The sequence below is a fragment of the Musca vetustissima genome, unplaced genomic scaffold (assembly GCF_032173495.1).
Source record: "Musca vetustissima isolate MV318-11 ecotype Yass unplaced genomic scaffold, APGP_CSIRO_Mvet_v1 utg19197, whole genome shotgun sequence".
NCBI lineage: Eukaryota > Metazoa > Arthropoda > Insecta > Diptera > Muscidae > Musca > Musca vetustissima.
The window spans coordinates 4979-28939 of NW_026878198.1; positions in this window are offsets into that span (position 1 = coordinate 4979).

Below are 23961 nucleotides of genomic sequence, written 5' to 3' on the forward strand. Positions count from 1 at the left end.
AGTACATTGTGCAAAATTTTGTAGCAAACTTCCTAACTTTGGGTCTTTTGTGCAACTTTTACTTGAAATCGGACGAAACTATATCTAATCTAAACCGATTTCAACAAAACTTGTCACACTTTATGTTATATTATTTTCCGTACGTTGTGCAAAATGTTGTGCCAATCGGACCCACCTGGGGAATTCGATGCAGAATTTATATCTAATTTCTATGTTACACTAACTTCAAAACGTCGTGCAAAATTTTGTGTCAATGTTGTGTAAAATCGGACGAAAATAAATTTGGGAGCTATAGCTAAATGTTGACCGATGTTCAGGAAACCTAACACACCTCATTTAAGACCTAATTCAGTACACTATGCCAAATTTCGGGCGAATCGAGAGATATATAGGGACTTTGGTGTACCATTTACATTCAATTGGATGAAAATATTTCCACGAAACTTAGCACACATCATTCTAGACTTTATTCAGTACGCTATGCCAAATTTCGTGCAAATCGAAAGATATATAGGGACTTTGGTGTACCATTTACATTAAATCAGAGGAAAATATATATGGGAGCTATATCTAAATCTGAACCGATTTTCACCAAATTTAACGCACATCATTCTAGACTTTATTCAGTACGCTGTGCCAAATTTCGTGCAAATCGAAGGATATATAGGGACTTTGGTTCACCATTTACATTAAATCGGCGAAAATATGTATATGGGAGCTATATCTAAATCTGAACCGATTTTCAGGAAACTTAACACACATCATTATAGACCTAATTCAGTACGCTCTGCCAAATTTCGTGCAAATCGAAAGATATATAAGACCTTTGGTACACCATTTACCCTAAATCGGACGAAAATATATATGGGAGTTATATCTAAATCTGGACCGATTTTCAGGAAACTCAAAACACATCATTCAAGACCTAATTGAGTACGCTGTGCCAAATTTCGTGCAAATCGAAGGATATATAGGGAGTTTGGTTTACCATTTACATTAAATCGGGCGAAAATATATATATGGGAGCTATATCTAAATCTGAACCGATTTTTCCCAATTTCAATAGGGCTCGTCCTTGGGCCAAATAAGTGACCTGTGCCAAATTTCATCCAATTCGGATCATAAATGCGGCCTGTACTTTGTTTACAGTTTAACATGGACAGACAGACGGACGGACATGCATAAATCGGCTCAGAAAGTGATTCCATGTATATTCTCAAAAGGAACCATGTGTCTATCTCGTTTCCTTTTGCCTGTTACAAACATATGCACAAAGACATAATACCCTGTACCACAGTGTGGTGAAGGGTAGAATTATTAATATCCACCCAAGCTTCAGGGTAGCCCCCATATAACGGTACCCCTAATATTCGGTATTTAGGCTCGTTTCGAAACGAATTTCATCCGAATTGGCTGTAATTTAGCATTTTTGGGTTCGTAATTTATAGCACATCTCCATACTTACTTACTTAGCTGGCTTGTTACAGAACGTTTGTTCCATAAGCCGAGCTTAAAAAAGATTTCCAAGCGCGTCGGTCTTGTGCGCAAGTCCACCAATTTGGAAGACCACGTTCCCAGATGTTGTTTTCTACTTGGACTTTCCATCTAATTCGTGGCCTTCCCCTTCTACGGGAACTATCAGTAGGCTCATTTTTATATGCCTTTTGAGCTGGGGCATTTTCATTCATCCGCACAACATGGCCTCGCCACCGTAGTCGCTGCAGCTCAATACGATGTCCGCGTATAAATTGTAAAGCTCGTGGTTCATTCGACGCCGATATTCAACGTCAACGCAGATCGGCCCGTAGATCTTTCGGAGAATTTTTCTCTCAAAAACCCCCAGAGCTACTCATGCTTCTGATCCATATAATAGCACGGGTAGTATCAGGGTCTTGTAAAGTGTGAGTTTGGTCTGGCGGAAGGTGACATTGTTTCTAAGCTGCTTACCTAGACCATAGTAGCATCTGTTGGCAATCACAATCCTTCTCCGAATTTCAAAAATGATGTCATTTGTTTTATTTATGGCAGTACCAAGGTATATAAAGTCTTTACCTACCTTGAAGCTGTAGTTCTCAAGTTCCACAGTTGGTCCGAGTCTATTGGACGTCTTGCGCGTTGATACCATCAGCTTGGTCTTCTCGCCGTTTACTGCCAGACCCACTTTGGCAGACTCCTTTTCAATTTGTTCAATGGTGGCTGTTACCGCTCGCAATGTTCGACCCATTATATCGATGTCATCTTCGTAGGCGAGTAACATGTGTTGTTTGGTGTACAGAGTGCCATTTCGGTTCACCTTTGCGTCTCATATGACCTTTCCAGTAGGATGTTAAAAAGATCACACGACAAACTGTCACCTTGTCTAAATCCTCGTTCGGAACTTGTGCCACTTAACGTTATCCTGCATAGCCGTATTAATTTTGCAGGAATGCCGAACGCAGACATGGCTTTATACACCTCTGAACGGATAGGGCTGTCGAATGCGGCTTTATAGTCGACAAATAGGTGGTATGTGTCGATGTGTTTTTCGTGGGTCTTTTCCAGGATTTGGCGCAGAGTGAAAATCTGGTCAATGGTGGATTTGCCAGGTCTGAAGCCGCATTGGTATGGTCCGATGATGTCATTGACCATTGGCTTCAATCGTTCACACAGCACATTGGATAGCACTTTATATGCGATGGGAAGGAGACTTATTCCTCTATAGTTGACACATATCGTCTTGTCTCCTTTTTTGTGCACGGGACACAGCATGCTGAGTTTCCAATCATTGGACATGCATTCATCTAGCCAAATTGTGCTAATCAGCTGGCGCATGCTCCTGACCAGTATCTGGCCACCAGTCTTGAATAGTTCGGCATCTCCATACTGAAAATTATTAATATTGACCCAAGTTACAGGGTAGCCCCACATAAGAGTATATATTTGGACACTTTTTCAACCGAATTGACTGTAACTTAGTATTTTGGATTCTCATTGCAAGTTTCAGGGCATCCCCCATATAACGATACCCCCAATATTCGGTATTGGTGGGGATTTTGCTGTAGATTTTTGGATTTTGGACACTTTTATCAAATTGGTTGTCCTTTAGTATTTGGGGTTTTCATTGTATGTGTCAAGTTTGAGTGGAGCCTGCATAGAAGGGTACCCTCACATTTCTGTACTAAAGCAATTAATACTGATCCAAGTCGGTGTTATAGGATTTTTGGACACGTCTTTTAACTGTCATTTCAGTTCTGTCTTATTGTGTTGGAATTTTGAGATTCTGATGTTCCAGTGATCGGGAATCATGTCTACCTTTAAAAAGCAAGACTTTTCTTTAATTAAAAAAAGGCAACAGCAACATTGGTTAATTTATTTTCTTCTGCTTTAAGTACATGTAGACAAAGTTACAAGACATCTTTATATATATATATATATATATATATATGTAATTTAAAGATCTCTTTGTGATAAAATTCGGTTCGTAAACATAGGAACTTTTTAAATAAAGTATGTCTGCTTTGGTAATCCTTTACAAACATTAGTCCATCCAACAGTACCACAGTGCAATAAACAGTGATAAACGACATCAGCAATTGTCGACATGTTTTGTCAAATTACGCAATAAACATTGACATTTGAATGGCGGTGTACCTGAACATGAACACGAGCCCTGTGATCCTGACGTTGTAAAATTCACCACAATGACACACAAAATGTTTTACCTTTGAACATTCATTTCGAACTCGGCCACAATTTACAAAACAGTAAACGGTAAATGTTTGTATAATACTGATGATGGTCGTGCCATGAGTTGTTTGCTATTTGTAAAGCCGTATTTTACTCAGGCGGTGGGATTTTGCTAAAAGAAATGTTTTCCATTTCACAACAACTCTCTCTTCTGACAAAAACCAAACCTTGCTAACTAAACAAGAAATTGACAAGAGTTTTGTTTTTTGGCCAAAGTCTCTTTCGCACTTTAGTCATCAAAATCGAGTGAAACAGAATCGGTTTGATGACAACAAGGCAACTACGCTTTGGGCTAAACGCATCGGCAGTACCAGTGTAAACAACGTTATGGTTTTAATCAATTCTCACTATTTGAGCTAACTGCAACGTTTGTATCTGTGTTTACATTTAATGACACTAGATGAGCACACTCGTACTCACCAAATACACAACTCTTCCCTTTGATTCATTCTAGGATATTTCCTTAACAACGGACATAATGCCCTTTGGTTGGAAATTTTTGTTGTTTTTGTTGTTCAGTTTGCCGATGATAGTGCCAATCTCAAATTTGATTGTGTTTGTTGGTTGTTGTGGGAGTGTGTTTATGTAACGCTTGAAAGTTAATCGACATCTTTTTTGGCCGTTTAATTAAGTGTGTTACGGTGAAGTTTTAGCGCAAAATGTTCCTCTGTAACAATTGTTACTTTTCTCTTCTCCATAAACAAAGTGTTGCAGGCAAGAGTTACGGCAATGCCACCAACTTCATAGACTTACTTAAACTCAGTCATTACAAAACGTGTCCATCTGTACTTAACTGTTTTTAATTAATTCGTGTTGGATTTGAAATATTGGTGCAAAGAAGAGATGAGATAATTTTCATTTCTTAACATCGACGATGAAGATACTAGGCAATTAAGTTGAAGAATTTAAATGAAGACAGCAACGGATTTATAGATTTCAGTATTGCATACAAAAATTATCGTTTGTTGGTATTTGTTAATAAGCCCGAACAATATTCAAAATCCGGTCATTCGTTTGTTACAATGGGACCTAAATTAACTCTTTTTGATTATAGACATATATGTAAACCCGATTTAAAGCAATTATCAATCGCGCACCCGTTGAATATTTACGGATTTGATTAGTAACACCCAGTATTTACGATACATTTTGATCAGACAGGCGAAAATTTTTGAAAATGTTTAAATCTTTTATGAATCGAACACATTCATACAATCTAAACACGGAAGACCTTAATATACAGTGCTGCCCAAACCATTTGCAACCAAGTCATCTGTGGGACAAAACCCGTAATTTTATTGGGATTAAAAATTTTGAAACATGGTTTTAAAGGCAAAAAAATTTTCATTCGTACATAAGGTTTACAGAACAAAACCAGTAAGGCAAGTAGTAAATCTAAATCTGGACGGATATCCAACCAATATAATTGACATATAAAACTATATCGAATTTTGAATGAATCGGCCTTAACATGAAATTGAACGAACTTAAATATATGATCTTTATGTATATCTAAACCGACTAACATCAATCTCTACACATGTAATTCTGCATGCTATGCTCAATTTTTTTTAAATCGATTTAAAGCAAACTTGACACAAGTTATTTGGTATGCTGCACGGTTAAAAATTTAATCTCAATCAGACATCCATTGATTACTTGCTGTAAAGTTAACATGAATGATCGTGTATGTAAATCTGAACCTATTTTGGAAATATATATATATATATATATATATGGAGCTATATCTAAATCTGAATCAATTTTCACGAAACTTAACCCACGTCATTCTAGACTCAAGTCAGTACACTATGCCAAATTTCGTGGAAATCAAAAGATATATAGGGACTTTGGTGAACCATTTACATGAAATCGGACGAAAATATATATGGGAGCTATATCTAAATCTGAAGCGATTTTCAAGAAATTTTACACACATCATTCTAGACTCAATTCAGTACGTTATGTTCCAAATTTGGCACACATCATTCCGGACCTATATAGTACTTGTGCTAAATTTACATGAAATCGGAAAGATATATATGGGACTATATGGTGCGCCATTCACCTTTAATCGGACGAAACTATATATGGGAGCTATATCTAAAGCTGAGCCGATTTTCACGAAACATGGCACACATCATTCTGCACCAAATTTAGAACTCTATGCCAAATTTCATGCCAATCGTATTATATATTTTGCCTGTTACAAACATATGCTCAAAGACATAATACCCTGTACCACAGTGTGGTGAAGGGTATAATTATCCTTTCTTTTTATTTGTTAATAAGCCCGAACAATATTCAAAATCAGGATTATGCCACAATAAATTTATAGTGGGCTACATATGGACTTATAACAAATATTTTCATTAAATTTTGTATTTTTTTCGTGAGTATTTACGAAAAATTTTGATCAGATAGGCTAAAATTGTTGAAAATGTTTAAATCTTTTATGCATCGAACGCGAAATACACATTGCATTCAAACAATGACACCATAATATTTTGTTAACAAGCATAGATCAAGCCCGAAAATGGGACTCATCTGTCCACTCCTTCCGGTGCGTTTGTCAAATTTAGATCAAGTCCGAAAGTCCATGACTTCTGGTTCCTTTAAACAGGGAATCACAAATTCTGTGTGGTCTAAACATGGAAGACCTTAATATACCGTGCTCCTCAAAAGATTTGCAACCAAGTCATCAGTGGTACAAAACCCGTAATTTTATTGAAATTAAAAATTTTGAAACAATGTTTTAAATGCAAAAATATTTTAAGTCGTACATAGAACAGTTTGTCCTAAATATACAAAATAGCGTAAAAACTGGTGTTTTTATGCGTTCAAAACATTTGCAACTTATACTATATGTCACCGATATTTAAAAAAAAGTTCCAATTTGTTGTTAGTAATCGATATCATAAACACGTAATTTAATGAGTTCTGTGCATTGTATTGGCATGAAGTCGATTAAATGATCAACTATGTCGTTTGGGATTTTATTCCTCTAATCATTCAGGGCAACATAGAAATCCCATTTTTTTGAATTGATTTCCAATTTTTATTAAAGGTTCTCTATGAGATTTAGGTCAGGTGACTGACCACCATTTTTCATTGGATACCCATTGTTTTATCATCTTAGACGTGTGCTTTATGCCATTATCGCATTGAATCACTCATGACAGAGGCATATTCCAAGCATAAGGAATCAGATAAAATAAAATTCTTTATATCAATTGATTTTATGCGTGCATGTCTCTTCGCATCACGATAGAGAACGCAATATTTAATGTAGAGCTCTGATTTAGATTTTGCACAGTCATTTCTAAAACTCCTACAAAATATTTGGTACCCTCGAAATTCGATATTTTGGGCACGTACCATTTCGGATAGCCCATTTGCATGTTTTTATAAAATTATTTTTTTAGCACAATTTTGACTATTTTGTAGGGGAGGTATCAAAAAGATTAGTCATTTCATTCCCAGTACGTAATTCACAGCGACGAAGGGGCCGAATGAAAGTTTTAACAGTAAATTTATGTTTGCAACAGCGGTTTTTTTCATTTTGTACGAGTACATATTTTATAATTAAAATTATTATTATTGGATTTGAGCAATTTATTTGTTTATCTCATCTTATTTACTTCTGTAAATGTTATGGATGTGAGTGACTCACTGAAAAGCCGAAAGCCAGGCGAAAAGCTGAAGCTAAGTGTCAAATATTCCACATAAAGGTCGCAATGCAAATCGAAAGCATGAAGCTTGAAAATCGCCATAAACTGCAAATGATTGATATTTAATCCGAGATAATTTGCTCCTACAGGCCCAATTTCATTCCAAATATACTTCTGTTTCTTTGATTAGCGTATGATGATTTGATTAGCGTATGATGAATTTCAAAAGTCAATATCTAAAAATGGTATAACGTATACGCCACAACTTTGGCTTTTTTGCCTGAATAATGAAACATGTAAATCTCTCTCTCATCAAAATTGATTATTCATAAATGAATGAATGTGCCAATTTCTATGTTGTGTTTGTAATTTAAGGTCTTTCAGGCTTATATTAACCTATAATAACAAGTCTATGTGAATGTATGTCGATATGAAATGTTGTTGGGTTTCTGACTGCATGATGAATTCATCAAATTTTGAAAATGTACAATGACATGTTATATATGACAATTCCAGTAGACTAGCATCATCAGCTTATGAATACAGTATATAACGTGAAATTATATATAGGAAGATATGACGGGATGATTCACAAGGATTTTATATAATGGAACATTGTATACAAATGAATATTCATGAGGTTTATGATTTTATGAATACATTCTCATTATGTTTATTCGTATTGTGATATTTTTTCCACCGCATCTTTAATTTTTATACCCTTCACCTCACTGTGGTACAGGAGTATATTGAAAGTCCACCTCTGGTATCTCTGGAAGGTATAAAAGGTTAACGATATTTCTAGTATATATAAAGCTATATTTTAACTTGAATTAACTTTCAAAAATATCAATAGTTTTAATATGGGTCTATCTTATTTCCACATTGTGGTGTATATGGTATAAAAACCGCGCTGCACTATATTATTTTATTAAAAGCTTGACACACGCCATTGGCTTCTGTGTTTTTTGTGTGGTTTTTCACACTGTTGTTGTTTTATGATAGTGCTGAAATTCTTCTTGATCCTGTTGCTATAGTAAAATTCCATCAACGGCATCATAGCCATCATTCCAGTGCTTGATATGAATTGAGCTGTGTTGCAATGCGCCACATGTTTTGTGGGTTGTCCTCTTTGCAGTAGTAAATTGCGAATAAATGAATGGACAAAAAGGACGAAAAAGCAAACTGCCAACATTGAACGTCAACATAAAACAAACAAAAATTTTCCAACAATAAATTTTTTTTTTTTAATTTGTTGTTGTTGGTGGTGGAACTGGTGCTGCTTTTCCACCATCTGAGAATTGTTTACTGTTGTCGACGACAATTGTTGCTCCAAGTACCTAGTAGTGGTAGTCATTTCAACACACACACACAGTTGTTCGCAAGGAATTTACGAAACATCAGCGAATTTCTAGCCGTTTATTGCATTTTAGTTAATTGGAGCGTAAAGAGTTTTTGGCTTTGATTCCAGCTGAGCGATAGAGAGAGCTACAGGGAGAGCGAGTTTACAAGAAAAGAACAGAAAGTTCTGCTAATGAAGACTTAAAAAAAATGCAATTCAAGGCAGGGGAAATTACCCATCGACTATAGTCGATGTGTTCAGTGTTAATGGGCCCATCATGCATTTCTGACATACGACGTTGCAGATGATGATGACGATGATAAGGCTAATTTGTGCTGATATGCACGTATTGTTGTTGTGGTAGTTGTATTGTTGGAAATGCCAGAATGCACGAAAAAGACTCCCTGCAAAATATAGGCAACCAGTAAATATTGCCTGATCTGCGGTTATATTGCGAAAAGAAGTGCCATCAATAGATGTGGAATATTAATCTCCTCGGTAATAAAACCACACATTCATCTTGGCATTGTAATTTTACCACATCACAGCTTGGCGGAATGAAATACTGGTAATATCTTCCATACACACACATATGTAGTAGATATGAAATGAAAAGACAATAATGTAATGCAATGGGGATTTTTATGGCGTTGGTATACAAAAAGGCAAGAGGAATGCGGTGAAGTTTTTTTCTGATGGTATAATACGTTTTTAGCTGTATGCCTGCTTATATATTCTGGCAAATAGGATATTAACAACGAGCTTATAATTCTTATAGTTTCAATTTTTAAAGTATTTATACAAGAAATCGTTATTTTAATATTTTAAATGTGTTTTTTTTTATTTTAATCGTATCATGTTAAGAAAGCCCAATATGTATTTCAATAAATTCAGTATACATTCTTTATTATGAAAAATTGTCGGACTCGCCCAAATTATTTACTAGAAACATATTGTCACCGTTATAAAATCTATTAAAAATGGGGTATGGATGGAAATTTTTTCAAAGTTTAACCACTCTATAGAGCCGTATTTATTGTTTAAAAAAAGTTTTTTTTTTGAAGCTCCCAAACATATTTTCGTCCGATTTTGTGTATATATCTCATTTTCAATACCAAACATCCCAGAATGAACATTAATATAAATTCAGAATTTCTTTCTTCAATATTGCGAGCTTTAGTTGTTTACAGGAGTGTAGTTACGTCTTTCTTTATTAATAACCATATGATACCCTTCACCACTTTGGGTACATGCAATACATGTTAATATCTACAATATCCTGTAGATAGAACGTCATAGAATCTTTGGAGGAGATGGAATCGGGCGGAATGAAATGTGCTTTCTAGATAGATATTTGAAACAATTAAAAAACCCCATACGCATACCATTCTGAAATCAATGAATAATTGCATGTCGAACGGACAGACTTCTTTGGTGTACCATTTGTATAAAATCGAGTCAAATTATGTATGGGAGCTATATGTGGACCTAATTGAGTAACCATTGCACCAATAGTTTTTTGTAATCACTATATTCAATTTAATACCCTCTGCCAAATTTCTTGTAACGACCATTTACATAAAATCGAATTAAAATAGATGTACGACCTATATCGAAATCTGAACCGATTTCAGCAAACCTTATCACGCATCATTTTTTCTCAATTATGTGACCAAACTCCCATGATGTATCATTCACAAAAATTGGACAAATATATATATAGGAGCTCTATCTAAATCGATTTTTAAAAAACTTCGCAGACATCAGTCTGGATCTAATGCAGTACTCTGTGCAAAATGTTGTCCCAATCGGACAAATATTGAGAGTTTGGTGTATCATTCACAAAAAATCGGACGAATCTGTATATGGGAGCTATGTCTAAATCTGAACCGATTAAAAAAAAAAACTTCGCAGACATCAGTCTGCACCTAATACAGCACTCTGTCACATAAAATCGGACGAAACTATATATGGGAGCTATATCTGAATCTGAACCGATTTTAACAAAACTTCGCTGACATCAATCTGAACATGATTCATTACACTGTGCAAAATTTTGTCCCAATCGGACAAATATTGGGAGTTTGGTGTATCATTAACAAAAAATGTGACGAAACTATATATGGTAGGTATGTCTAAATCTGAACCCTGTACCACAGTGTTGTGAAGGGTGTAAAAACATACTATTGTTGTTACGTCCGTTTGAATATCTTAAATTAAATCGTTAGGTATGAAAGCTATACCTAAAAGGCGATCAATATTGATTACATCTATAGTGATTATCATTGTATGAGGACATATGCCTAATTGATGACCGATATAGCTCAATTTCGAACCTAACATTTTCGTTTTGTATCACAATACCTTTCTTCACCGCAATTATTAAATCTGTAGGTATCTGTATGTACACCCTACGAGTAATAGCAATATCTGTCTAACATTTCAGAGCTCTATCTTAAATATTGCGATCTCTATCGTGATTTCAACCGAAGGACAGATATACGGACAGACAAAGATTTTTATTCTCATCAAGAGTATATGTGTATACTTTAAGGGATCTCCGGTGAATATTAAGATGTGTTACAAAATTCCCAAAAATTGTTATACCTTTATATGGAGGCTACCAGAAAAGTGGACCTATATTCTGAAGTTTCCATATACTCACCAAGGTCTTTCATCTCCATTAGGAATTCTCCACCCCAAAAAACTTGTCGCACAGATATCGTACGATCCTCGACATAGCCGCTGTAGAAATTTACCACAATTTTTGCAATTAGGTATTCCGGAAATTATCAATACATGTAAAATTTTGGAACATAGCCCCATTCAAAGTTGCCGAGCCATTTCGGTATATTGAAAGGGATTTGCAGCACTGTATCGCTGAAGTGGGTGCAATTTTAAATTTTCGTAGGCGGCGAAAAATCTTTGCAGAAGTTGTTTGACAATTGTCCATGTTTTGGCATAGCTCCCATATAAAAAAAATACCAGCATTAGTTGTAGGTATTTATAATATTTTAACCGCATTCCCCCCTGAAGGGACTGATATGGCACTCTAGACGCTTGGTGAATAAAAACCTTTATCACAGAAAATATTGAATATAAGAACTTGTTTTAAACATGAGAATTTGTAATTTTGAATTCAATTTTTCAGCATATAAACAACATACTAGCAGCAAATTTAATCATCCGATCACTTTTCTCGGAAAACATTCCGTTTTCTTTGAATACCGTGACTAGTAAGGAAAGTAGTAAAGTCGGACGGTACCGACTATATGATACCCTTCAACACTTTGGGTATATACAACAGATGTATCCTAAATGTGAACCGACTTAGATCAATCAATAAAAATATCTTTCTTCAACCTATTATATTACATATAATAATTTTATATGTATAACTAGCATATGCCCGCAACTTCGTTAGCGAATGTAGGATATATTTAAGCATATATTAACATATTATTTTATTTTAGAGAAAACTGCATATATCAGAAAAAACAATCAACACATTAATATCGACCATAAATTAAATTTCAGTACCGTTTAGTACAAAATTTCATGATTCGAACTTTAAAGGTTCACCCAAATCCAAATTTTACAAAATTTTCCATTTAGTACACATTATTTCCATAAATACAATCCTACACCCCCACATTGATTCTAAATCCAAGTTTCAGGATTTCAACTCTATCGGTTCACCACAATTAAAAGTGTACCAAATTTAGTACACAGTAGTACGAATTTCCAAAACCTCCTTATTATCCCAAACCAACACCCCCACAGTGATCCTACATCCAACTTTCAGGATTCCAACACTATCGGTTCACTCACAATTCAAATTGTACCAAATTTAGTACACAGTAGTACCAATTTCCAAAACTTCCTATATACTTCCACAGTGATTCTTAATCAAAATTTCATGATTTCAACTCTATAGCACAATTTAAATTGTACAAAATTTAGTAGTACGAATTTCCAAATCTTCCTACGTACCCCAATCCTACAACTTTCAGGATTTCAACTCTTTCAGTTCACCCACAAATCAAATCGTACTAAATTTAGTACATGGTAGTATCAATTTCCAAACCATCCTACACCTCTACAGTGATCCTAAATCAAAATTTCGGGATTCCAACTCTATCGCTTTATCCACAATTCAAATTGTACCAAATTTAGTACACATTAGTACAAATTTCTAAAACTTCCTACATATCTCAATCTTACACCTTAGCAGTGATCTTGACTCCAAGTTTCATGATTCTAGCTCGATTGATTGACCTAAAATTCAAGTTGTACCAAATTTAGTACCGTTTAGTACACTTAAGTATAATTTTCTTAAACTGAATCCTGGCCACAATTCCACACCCCTACAGTGATCCTAACTTCAAATTTCATTGTTCCCGCTCTATCGGTTCACCCACATCCAAACCGCACCGATTATAGTACGACTTAGTACTTTTCGTACACACAAGTAACACATTTTTATACCCTTCACCACACTGTGGTACAGGGTATTATGTCTTTGTGCATATGTTTGTAACAGGCAAAAGGAATCGAGATAGACCCATAGTTACTTTTGAGAATATGCATAGAATCACTTTCTGAGTCGATTTACGCATGTCCGTCTGTCCGTCTGTCCGTCCGTCCATGTATTTTTGTGAACAAAGTACAGGTCGCATTTATGATCCGATTTGGATGAAATTTGGCACAGTTCACTTATTTGGCCCAGGGACGAACCCCATTGAAATTGAGAAAAATCGATTCAGATTTAGATATAGCTCCCATATATATTTTCGTCCGATTTAAGGTAAATGGTGAACCAAAGTCCCTATATATCGTTCGGTTTGCAGGAAATTTGGCACAGCGTAATGAATTAAGCCTAGAATAATGTCTGCCAAGTTTCGTAAAAATCGGTCCAGATTTAGATATAGCTCCCATATATAGTTTCGTCCGATTTTATGTAAATGGTGCACCAAAGTCCCTATATATCGTTCGATTTGCACGAAATTTGGCCCAGCGTAATGAATTAAGCCTAGAATGATGTCTGCCAAGTTTCCTGAAAATCGGTCCAGATTTAGATATAGCTCCCATATATATTTTCGTACGATTTTATGTAAATGGTGCACCAAAGTCCCTATATATCTTTCGATTGGCAAGAAATTTGGCAAAACGTACTTAATTGAGCTTAGAGTGATGTCTGCCAAGTTTCGTGAAAATCGGTCCAGATTTAGATATAGCTCCCATATATAGTTTCGTCCGATTTTAGGTAAGTGATACTTTCCTTACTGGTTAAAACTACGTTTATATCCCAATCCTACACTCAGTCGGTACTTTTAATTTAAAATTCCAGAATTCCAGCTCGATTTGTATCTCGAAATTAAATTTGTACCAAATATAGTACCATATAGTATTTTTCGTACACATGAGTACACGATTTCATAACCATCTCCTTAAATAGAATCTACATCTCAACTTCGCATTCGCATTCCACATTTCCAGTTTTTAGCTCTATCCATTCACATGCTACGAATTTGTACCAAAATAAGTACATGTTAGTACTTTTGGGATAGTTATAGTTCGAATTTCCAAAAACCCTTTGCTACACCTATCCTACACTCTATCAGCGACAACCAATCCAAATTTCAGAGTTTTAGCTCTACCGGTTCGCCAAATACAAATGGTATCACATTTAGTACGTTTTTGTACGTTTCGTACCGTTCTAGTACGAATTTCCAAAAACCCAGCCTTATCTGTCACCTTTGGACCAAGAGTGACCCTCATCCAAAATTTCAAGATTCTAGCTTCAGCCGTTTCGTCTGGGCGTTGATGAATTGTAAATCAGTCAGTCAGTCAGTCAGTCAATCACTTAACTCTTTTATTAGCATAGATTAAATTTGTACCAAATATAGTACCATATAGTACTTTTCGTACACATGAGTACACGCTTTCATAACCATCTCCTTAAATAGAATCTACATCTCAACCCTAATTCGCATTCCACATTTCAAGTTTTTGCTCTATCCATTCACATGCTACGAATTTGTACCAAATTAAGTACATGTTAGTACTTTTGGTATAGTTATAGTTCGAATTTCCTAAAACCCTTTGCTACATCTATCCTACACTCCATCAGCGACCAACAATCCAAATTTCAGAGTTCTAGCTCTACCGGTTCGCCAAATACAAATGGTATCACATTTAGTAAGTTTTAGTACTCTTCGCACCGTTCTAGTACGAATTTCCCAAAACCTAGCCTTATCTGTCACATTTGGACCAAGAGTGACCCTCACCTAAAATTTCAAGATTATAGTTTCAGTCGTTTCGTCTGGGCGTTGATGAATCGTTAAATCAGTCAGTCAATCAATTTACTCTTTTATTAGTTTAGATTATGTAAATCGATTTGTAAGCAAATCCAATCGGATTCTCGTTGATTATTTAGAGGTCAATTAACATCAACGTACTACTAACTGCGGTACGTTGTGCAAAATTTTGTGTCAATCGGCCAAACTTTGGGCCTTAGGTGCACCATTTATTTAAATTCAGACTAAAATATATATGGGAGCTATATGTAAATCTGAACCGAATTTTCCCTATTTCGTCTATGGGTCAAATAAATGAGCTGAGCCAAATTTCATCAAATTCAGATAATAGATCCGACCTGTACTTTGTTTACAATTTAACATGCAAAAACGGACGGACGGACATGCATACATCGACTCAGAAAGCGATTATATACACATTCTTCCTTTCGACTGTTACAAACATATGTACAAAGCCATAATACCCGGTACCACAGTGTGGTGAAGTGGAAACCTCTTTAATAGTTCCTACATTTATCCCGCTTATGTTTTGATACATCTATATAAATTTTAGTTTTTTTTCACATTTAGATCGATACATTTTGCGAATAGATGTTTTCAGAGATAAAAAATTCGATTTAAATAAAAAAACCATTCAAAATATATTGAGTTATTTTCTAAATCGTATAATTTCTTCTCGATTTTTCCATAGCCAATAGTTTTTAAATTCTCTTTACCCTTGTTTTTGTTCTTCTGTCTTCTTTTCGTTTTTCTTCATATGATTGCAGATGTCGGTGTGGTTTTGGGTTTAGTTTGATACTGGTCTAGTTGGTATCCTTGCGGTGCGATGTTGACTTTGTCGTTTGTTGTTTCGGCAGGCAGGCAGTCAGGACGGTAGGTTGTGTGTGTGTTTGTGTTTTCTGTAGTTTTTCTCTGGCCACAGATACTGCAGTCATTATGTTAAGGCAAACCTCAAAAGTATAAAGCAAATGACCAAACGACAGACCATCTGATGGACGGACAGACCTGGCACTAGGATTTACAACAGCGGGAATGGATAAAGAACCGTCGTTGCAACCCCATTCTTCCCCATTACTGCTGGGCAACAATGCAGTGTCGCCTTAAGTGAGGTGAGGTGTTCTCTGTGTGTGTTTGTGTTTGCTGTCCTGAGATATCCATTCTGCAAGCGCATTGAATGAAGCCACAAAAATGTCCTTGTTTTTACTTCCCGCCCCATCCGACTTCAAATTCTATGTTGTGCAGGTCGTTGCCGCATGGCATGGCAGGTAATGCATTGTAATTTTACGGTTGCTTTATTGCAACGTGAAACTTATAAGTTGTTGTTTTATTCACTTTTTTGCCGTACAAAAATAATTTGTATTCTATAAAAGGTTCAGAAACTGAATTGATTAAGAACAACACTGCGATGTCCTGCACATGAAAGGACAATGCAATACAAAAACAAGAAGAACACAAAAAAACTAAAGAAAACAAAAATTGTTTTAAAACAATAGATTTACTTGAGCTACATACCAGCCGACCGACCGAACAACTAACGTGTATACACCTATACACACACAAATATCGTGACATGTCCCCGTAGGAAAAAAAGAAACAACAAAAACAATGGCAGTTAGAAGTTTCCTACTGTCTATGACCCTTTTCTTGAGGGCAGAACAAAGTAGAAATAAAACAAAAGCAACACAACGTTGTTTTAAGAAAACTTTGAAGTTCTAAGAAAATCTCAATGCAAGGATATTTGATGGTGAAGCTTTGAAAGGTTTTTCAGGGGTTGGTTGAGGTAGCTGTGGCGTTGTGGGAGATACTGGGAATCGCTTGCAATAATATGGCCAAAAAGTTGAAGGCTACTTTGCTTGGCATTAGTACCATTACCCAATTAGAAAAGTTTTTTTCTGTTTATTTACTTGGAGGATGTCGGACAAAGCATTGACTATAAATTTTCAAACGAGATAATGGTCGACAATTTCAGGAATCGGATAACAACAGCGACAAATGATTTGATAAATTGTTTGAAATATATGCAACTATATTGAAGCTTGACGCAAACATAGATATTTAAAAGGTGATTCCACAAAGCATTGTAATTTAAATCGATTAGTCCTTGAGTTAGCTTCGCTATTCATTGTTTTTATTCCAGCTAAGTAGATGAAGTAGTATAGTGTGGAGATTGACTTTTGTGCTGTGTCATTCTTCCTGGGAGCATACAGCTTCCACAAAGCATCACCATATTGAATGGTTAGTTGCCGTTGATTTTGCATCTTTCCATGTTGTGTTATTTCCCCTAAATTTTTTCGTTATGGTCGTCGCCAGGTGTTTCTTGGTCGACCACGATTTCGTGATCTTTGGAGGTCCATTCAAGGACCATTCTAGCTATGCTATGGATATTTTTTTCTTTAGTTGTCGTCGAATCCATTTCCTGTATTTCATGAGTTTTGGAATTGGTTCCTGTTTCTTTAGGTTCCACAGTTCTACGTTGCTTATGATTTTCGGCCAGAATATCTGTCCATCTGTTGAAATAACGATAGAGATCGCAATATTTAATATAGAGGTCCTAAAGTTTGCACAGATATTGCTAATACTGTTTGGTTGGCGTTTTGGTGTAGCCCCCAAAAAAACGGTACCCCCCAAATATTCGGTATTTTGGGAATCTTGGACACGTTTTTCAAACGAATTCAAACCTCCGCACTATAAATAATTAATATTCGGTATTTTGGAGATTTTTCTTAAATTGGTATTTTATATTCTCGTTGAATGTCAAATTGCTAATACTGTTTGGTTCGCGTTTTGGTGTAGACCCCAAAAAACGGTACCCCTCCAAATATTCGGTATTTTGGGAATCTTGGACACGTTTTTCAAACGAATTGAAAACTCCGCACTATAAATAATTAATATTCGGTATTTTGGAGATTTTTCTTAAATTGGTATTTTATATTCTCATTGAATGCCAAATCTTACTACCAACAAAACTATTTATATTGACCCAAGTTTCAGGGTGGCTCCCAAAACTCGATATTTTGTTTGGGCACGTTTCTCGACCGAAATGGCTGTAATTTGGCATTTTATTAATATTGCCACATGTTTCACCTCATCGTGGAGGGTATGGAAACATCGATTTTACCACCGCATATGTTTGTAACATTCAAACGGAATCTAGATAGGCCATTGGTTGCCAGATCGCATTTACCATCCGATTGAAATTATTAGAGATGGTATTTACCGGGTAAATACCCATTTGCGGGTATTTATTTGGGTATTTAATATATATTCGATAATACCACATCTTACACCCTATTTCCGAGTTTCTGTTATCAAATAGATTTAGAATGGATAGTTTTACGATACTTTAAAGACGTGGGATACTCGGGTAAATACCCGAGTAATTACACAAAAATTGGGTATAAACTCAATAACTAACTTTTAGTAACATAAGGGTCATCAAACTCTTTAGACCAGCGTTTAATGAATCCTAATAAAGACTTGGCTTTATTAACACAAGAATCGATATGAAGATGAAACCTTAGTTTAGGATCTAAGATGACGCCAAGATCAGAGAAAGAATCAACATTGTCCAGCTTGTATGACCCTATAAAGTAATCGGATTGTATTGGATGTGATCTGAATGAGGAAAATTTCTTACATTTTTATACCCTTCACCACACTGTGGTACAGGGTATTATGTATTTGTGCATATGTTTGTAACAGGCAAAAGGAAACGAGATAGACACATGGTTCCTTTTGAGAATATGCATAGAATCACTTTTTAATTCGATTTATGCATGTCCGTCCGTCCGTCTGTCCATGTATTTTTGTGAGCAAAGTACAGGTCGCATTTATGATCTGAATTGGATGAAATTTGACACAGCTCATTTGTTTGGCCCAAGGACGAACCCTATTGAAATTGGAAAAAATCGGTTCAGATTTAGATATAGCTCCCATATATATATTTAACCGATTTAATGTAAACGGTCCCTATATATCTTTCGATTTGCACGAAATTTGGTATAGCCTAATCATTTAGGTCTAGAATGATGTCTGCCAAGTTTCGTGAAAATCGGTCCAGATTTAGATATAGCTCCCATATATAGTTTCGTCCGATTTCATGTAAATGATGCCCCAAAGTCCCTATATATCTTTCGATTTGCACGAAATTTGGCATAACGTATTGAATTGAGCCTAGAGTGATGTCTGCCAAGTTTCGAGAATATCGGTCCAGATTTAGATATAGCTCCCATATATAGTTTCGCCCGATTTCATGTATATGGTGCACCAAAGTCCCTATATATCCTTCGATTTGCAAAAAATTTGGCATAACGCACTGAATTGAGCCTAGAATGATGTCTGCCAAGTTTTGATAAAATCGGTCCAGATTTAGATATAGCTCCATTTTATTATAGAATTGACGCACCAAGGAACCAGTGGACTGATAGGAAAAAAACGTTCTGGAATTAGTATAACCTAACCTGTGACAAGTTTGTTTGAAATCGCTTAATATTTGGATAGAGCTTTCATATATATTTTCGCCCGATTTCAAGTAAATTGGGCATCAAACTCCTCAGTTAATCAGATTGACATGCGATTTGTAGAAGTACAGACATAGCCCAACGGATGACCTATTTTAGATTTGTTTGAAGTCGATTTACATACTTTATGGATAGATCTAGGTAGATTCACATTTAGATAAATATCACATATTTTATTTCATCCAATTTCATGTTAATAGTCCTCTTTAATATACCTATAGTGGTGAAGGGTATCATATAGTCAGCCCGTCCGACTTTACTACTTTCCTTACTGGTTTTAAATTAAGAGACATTCCATTTGCACTGCACCAGTTAAAGAGTGAGTGTAAATCGTACTGTAAATAAACTGAATTACGTGTATTTATATGCGAAAACAGCTTGACATCATCTGCATACATTAGTATTTTGGAATAAAGAATGGAATTCGGAAGATCATTTAGATAAAGAACAAACAATAACGGACCCAAATGACTTCCTTGCGGAACTCCAGAGGAAACAACAATATCTTTAGAAAAGGAATCACTGAACAAAACTTTTTGGGTACGATCCTCTAAATAGGATGAAATCCTGCTTAAAAGCAGAAACGAGGAAAATGATTTAATTTATCAATTTGAAAATTATATTGACCACTAAATGCATTTTGAGTATATGAAAATGGAAAAAAGTCAGCAAATAGATTTGCAATTTCTGAATTGTCTGATGATACTTTACTTCCAAGTTTCATACAGCTAGGAAATTGTTGTGCTCTTCTCTTGGAATTTACGAATTTAAAAAAGCATTTAGGATTATTCAATAAGTTTAATCGTATCTGTGTTAAATGCTGAGAATAACATCTAGAATTTTCAGAATTATATCGGCTCCTCGCCAATGAATACTTTGCATAATTAAGAGCAGTATTTGAATTTTTAAATTTTTTAAATAATCTACTTTTTATATTGCGTAAACGCTTAAGAGTCGGTGTGAACCAGGGAGGACTCTGATCATTCAATTTGTTAACAGTAGGAACATAATTATTTAAAGAAGTATTTAGTAGTTCGTAAAATCTTGATACTCACGAATCGATGTCACCACTTAGATCCCATATAGTTGAAAACAATGAAGAACGTAGTTGCACAATATTTGTTTCAGCAAAATTACGTCTGATAATTGAAATTTTTGCGGGCGTAGTATTAGAAGAATTATTTTTCAATTCCAAATTCACAGTGAGTGTAGGATGATAAATGTCTTCAGGAATTACATATGGAGAGCCTCTAAAAATTGAGATATTTAACGTAGACGAAAATACTAAATCTAATAGTTTATCTTTAACATTCAATACGTCATTTACCTGGTAAAGGCAGAGTTCAAAAATTTTATCCCAAAAAGCATCGAATACAATTGGATAAGTCGAGGGAACATAATCCAATATATTATCGCCCGGAATCCAAGCGACACCTGAAAGGTTGAAATCTCCCATGCAAATTAAAGAAGAATTGTTATTAAGTAACGAAGACACTTTTGCAATAAAATTAGCGTGATTTAAATATATTTCAACTCCTGAATTGGGTGGAATGTAAGAACAAGTTAAGAATACAGTCTTACCAAGAAATGTCAATTTTGCAGAGACGAATTCAATATCCTGATCAACTGAAACTTCAACAAATTCAGAAGGAATCGTGTTATGAACTGCAATAAGAACTCCTCCTCCTTTTTTAGATGTTCTATCTTTTCTAAAAACTTGATAATTATCGGAAAATACCTCTGTATCGAGTACATCAGGTTTAAGCCATGTCTCGGTAAAAATAATTACTTTATAATCACTATGGAAACTTTTAAGAAACACATTTCTCAATTTAGTATGCAAATTATGTGGTTCAGTCCAAGTTGTTTTAAAAAAAATAATATTTTTAATTTTTTATTAAAACACTTTATTAATTTAAACTTATTAAAACTTTCTTTATTTGAACTTGAACTTATCTTACACTTATCACTTATTATAATTATTAAGGGTTCGAGCCGTCTTTCTAAAATAAGGACCGGAGAGTAATCTTTTCCGTACGCGTATATTGAAATCTAAATGCAAACTGATTTGTGATATCCAATTGTTGATCTATTTATGACTTCTGTAATTTACTTATTGAACAAAGGAAATTTGAACAAAGGGTAATTAAATAACATAAACATATTTTAATTATATTTTCGTTTTTGAATACGATATTTATTAGCTCACGTTTCCGAGTCATAAACATTATTAATTCTTAAATAAGCATGGTAATTACATTTCTTTAATAGGAAAATATTTTTATGACCAAGTGGTCTTCTTCTATTACGAGTTCAGAATAATTATGAATTAGTCATTTGGGTGTGGTCAGATATGCTGATCGCTAACTCCCCCCTGCCTTAAGAGATTCGTCCCGGATCTCCATCATTAGATTCGCTAATTTCGTTAAATTTCTTTCTTAATTCCGATAATGCGAGTTCTTTTAATTCCTCTTCAGTCCTTTTGACATTTTCTTTTCTTTTAATTAAATGTATTTTGACATATTTTCTTAATTTAAAACATATATATATATATATATATATGCTGTTATTATAAATACAAATATAATAATCATACTTAATAACTTATTGCGGCTGCTATTTAATTCATTTCTTATAGCTAGGAAGTTTATATTTTCAAATTCTGTAGTTTCGTTAAATGTTTCTATTACATCGAATATTGGTATTTTGTTATTTTTAAGGTAATTGTTAATTATAGCTGTAGGATTTTCATAAGTTATATTGTTTATTACTACATTATTATCAAAAGTTATTAAATATGAACCTTCCAGTTTAGTTTGGTTTACAATGTTTGTTCCTGATATTAAAATAACACCATCTTTTATTATTTCTATTGGTGTTGGTTTCTTTACAATATTTTTACATTTAGCTTGTTTCGAATTTAAGATATTACCTAAGCATGTTTCTTTAACTGATTTTTGACAATATGTATTATGCATTTCTTGTTTACAAAATTTTACGTTATCATATTGGTTATGACATTTTACAATTTGTTTCTCGATTTTTAATTCAGTGTTATTTATACTAATAGGTCTTACATCATATAGCTTACATAATTTATTTACGATAGGAAACTTAATATAAATGACAATGCAATCTTTTGTCTGGATTACCTTAAAATTAGAAGCATCTAGTATGTCCGTAAGAGCTATCCTTTTCTCTTCAACTTTCATTATTTGTCTTATTTCTTTAAATTCAAGATTCCTGTGAATAATATTTTAACCTTGGCTAAACTAATTGCGTGTATTAAGTTTGTTAAGTCGGTAAGAATTAATCTGTTTCTTTTTCGAATAATTTTAATGTTCCCCCTAGTTTCTTTATTTGCTTCAAATTGATCAGTCAGTTTATTAATTATGTAAAATAATTTGGAATTTATAGTAAATTGTTTGTTGCTATTAATTATTAAATCATTAATTTTCTGATTTATTTCGACAATGTCGTCATGGTCCGGTGTTCCCGCGATCCATTTCCAAAGTGTCCCTATTTCGTTTATCCCTCTTTTAATTCTATCGTTTAATTTTAATTCTTCAAGGAGCGTTTCTATCATTTCGATTTCTTCTTCGATGCTTGTAATTTGGTTTTCCGATTCCGGTTTCCTTATTATTTTATTTAATAAAGTTCTATGTTCTAATATTAATTCATTATAATAAGTAAGGTTGGTTACGTGAAATTTATTTCCGAATGTCTCATATATCGCACAGTCGTCATTTTCGACTAAAACATATCTTTCCCTTGTATAATCCACAATATCGCCGTTAATTAGGTGGATTGCAAGTGTTGCAATTGTCAAAATTCGTAAAGGCCACATCTGTAAAAATTATTTTATATTATCCTTATGAACGATTCTATTATTATATATCAATACTTTATTCCCTAAATCTTGCTTAACTTTTTGTTTTTTATATCGGGGTCTGAGTTTATTTCTCTCGTTTAATATTTTTTCGTAAATTATATCTCCATCTTCGTATTTCCTTAATTGTCTTTTTTTATTCTCGCGTTCCAATACTTTGCTTTGCACTGTTTTCAGTTTCTCTGGAATATCTGTATGCTTTACCTTATTAAATAATACCTCTACTGGTTGTAAATCGATAACTGAATGTATTGTTTTATTATATTGTTGAGCTGCTTTATAAATTGCTTCTATTGGGTCGATTATTTGATATTCTTCCTTAATACATCTAGACATTTCAATTATTGTAGAATGTACTCTTTCTACTTGACCATTGGTTTTACTGTGCCCTGGTGAACAATATTTTAGTTCAATTTGCATTCTCTGCATTAACGATTTGAATTGTAAGGATGTGAATCCTGGTTCATTGTCTAGCATTAGTATTTTCGCATTT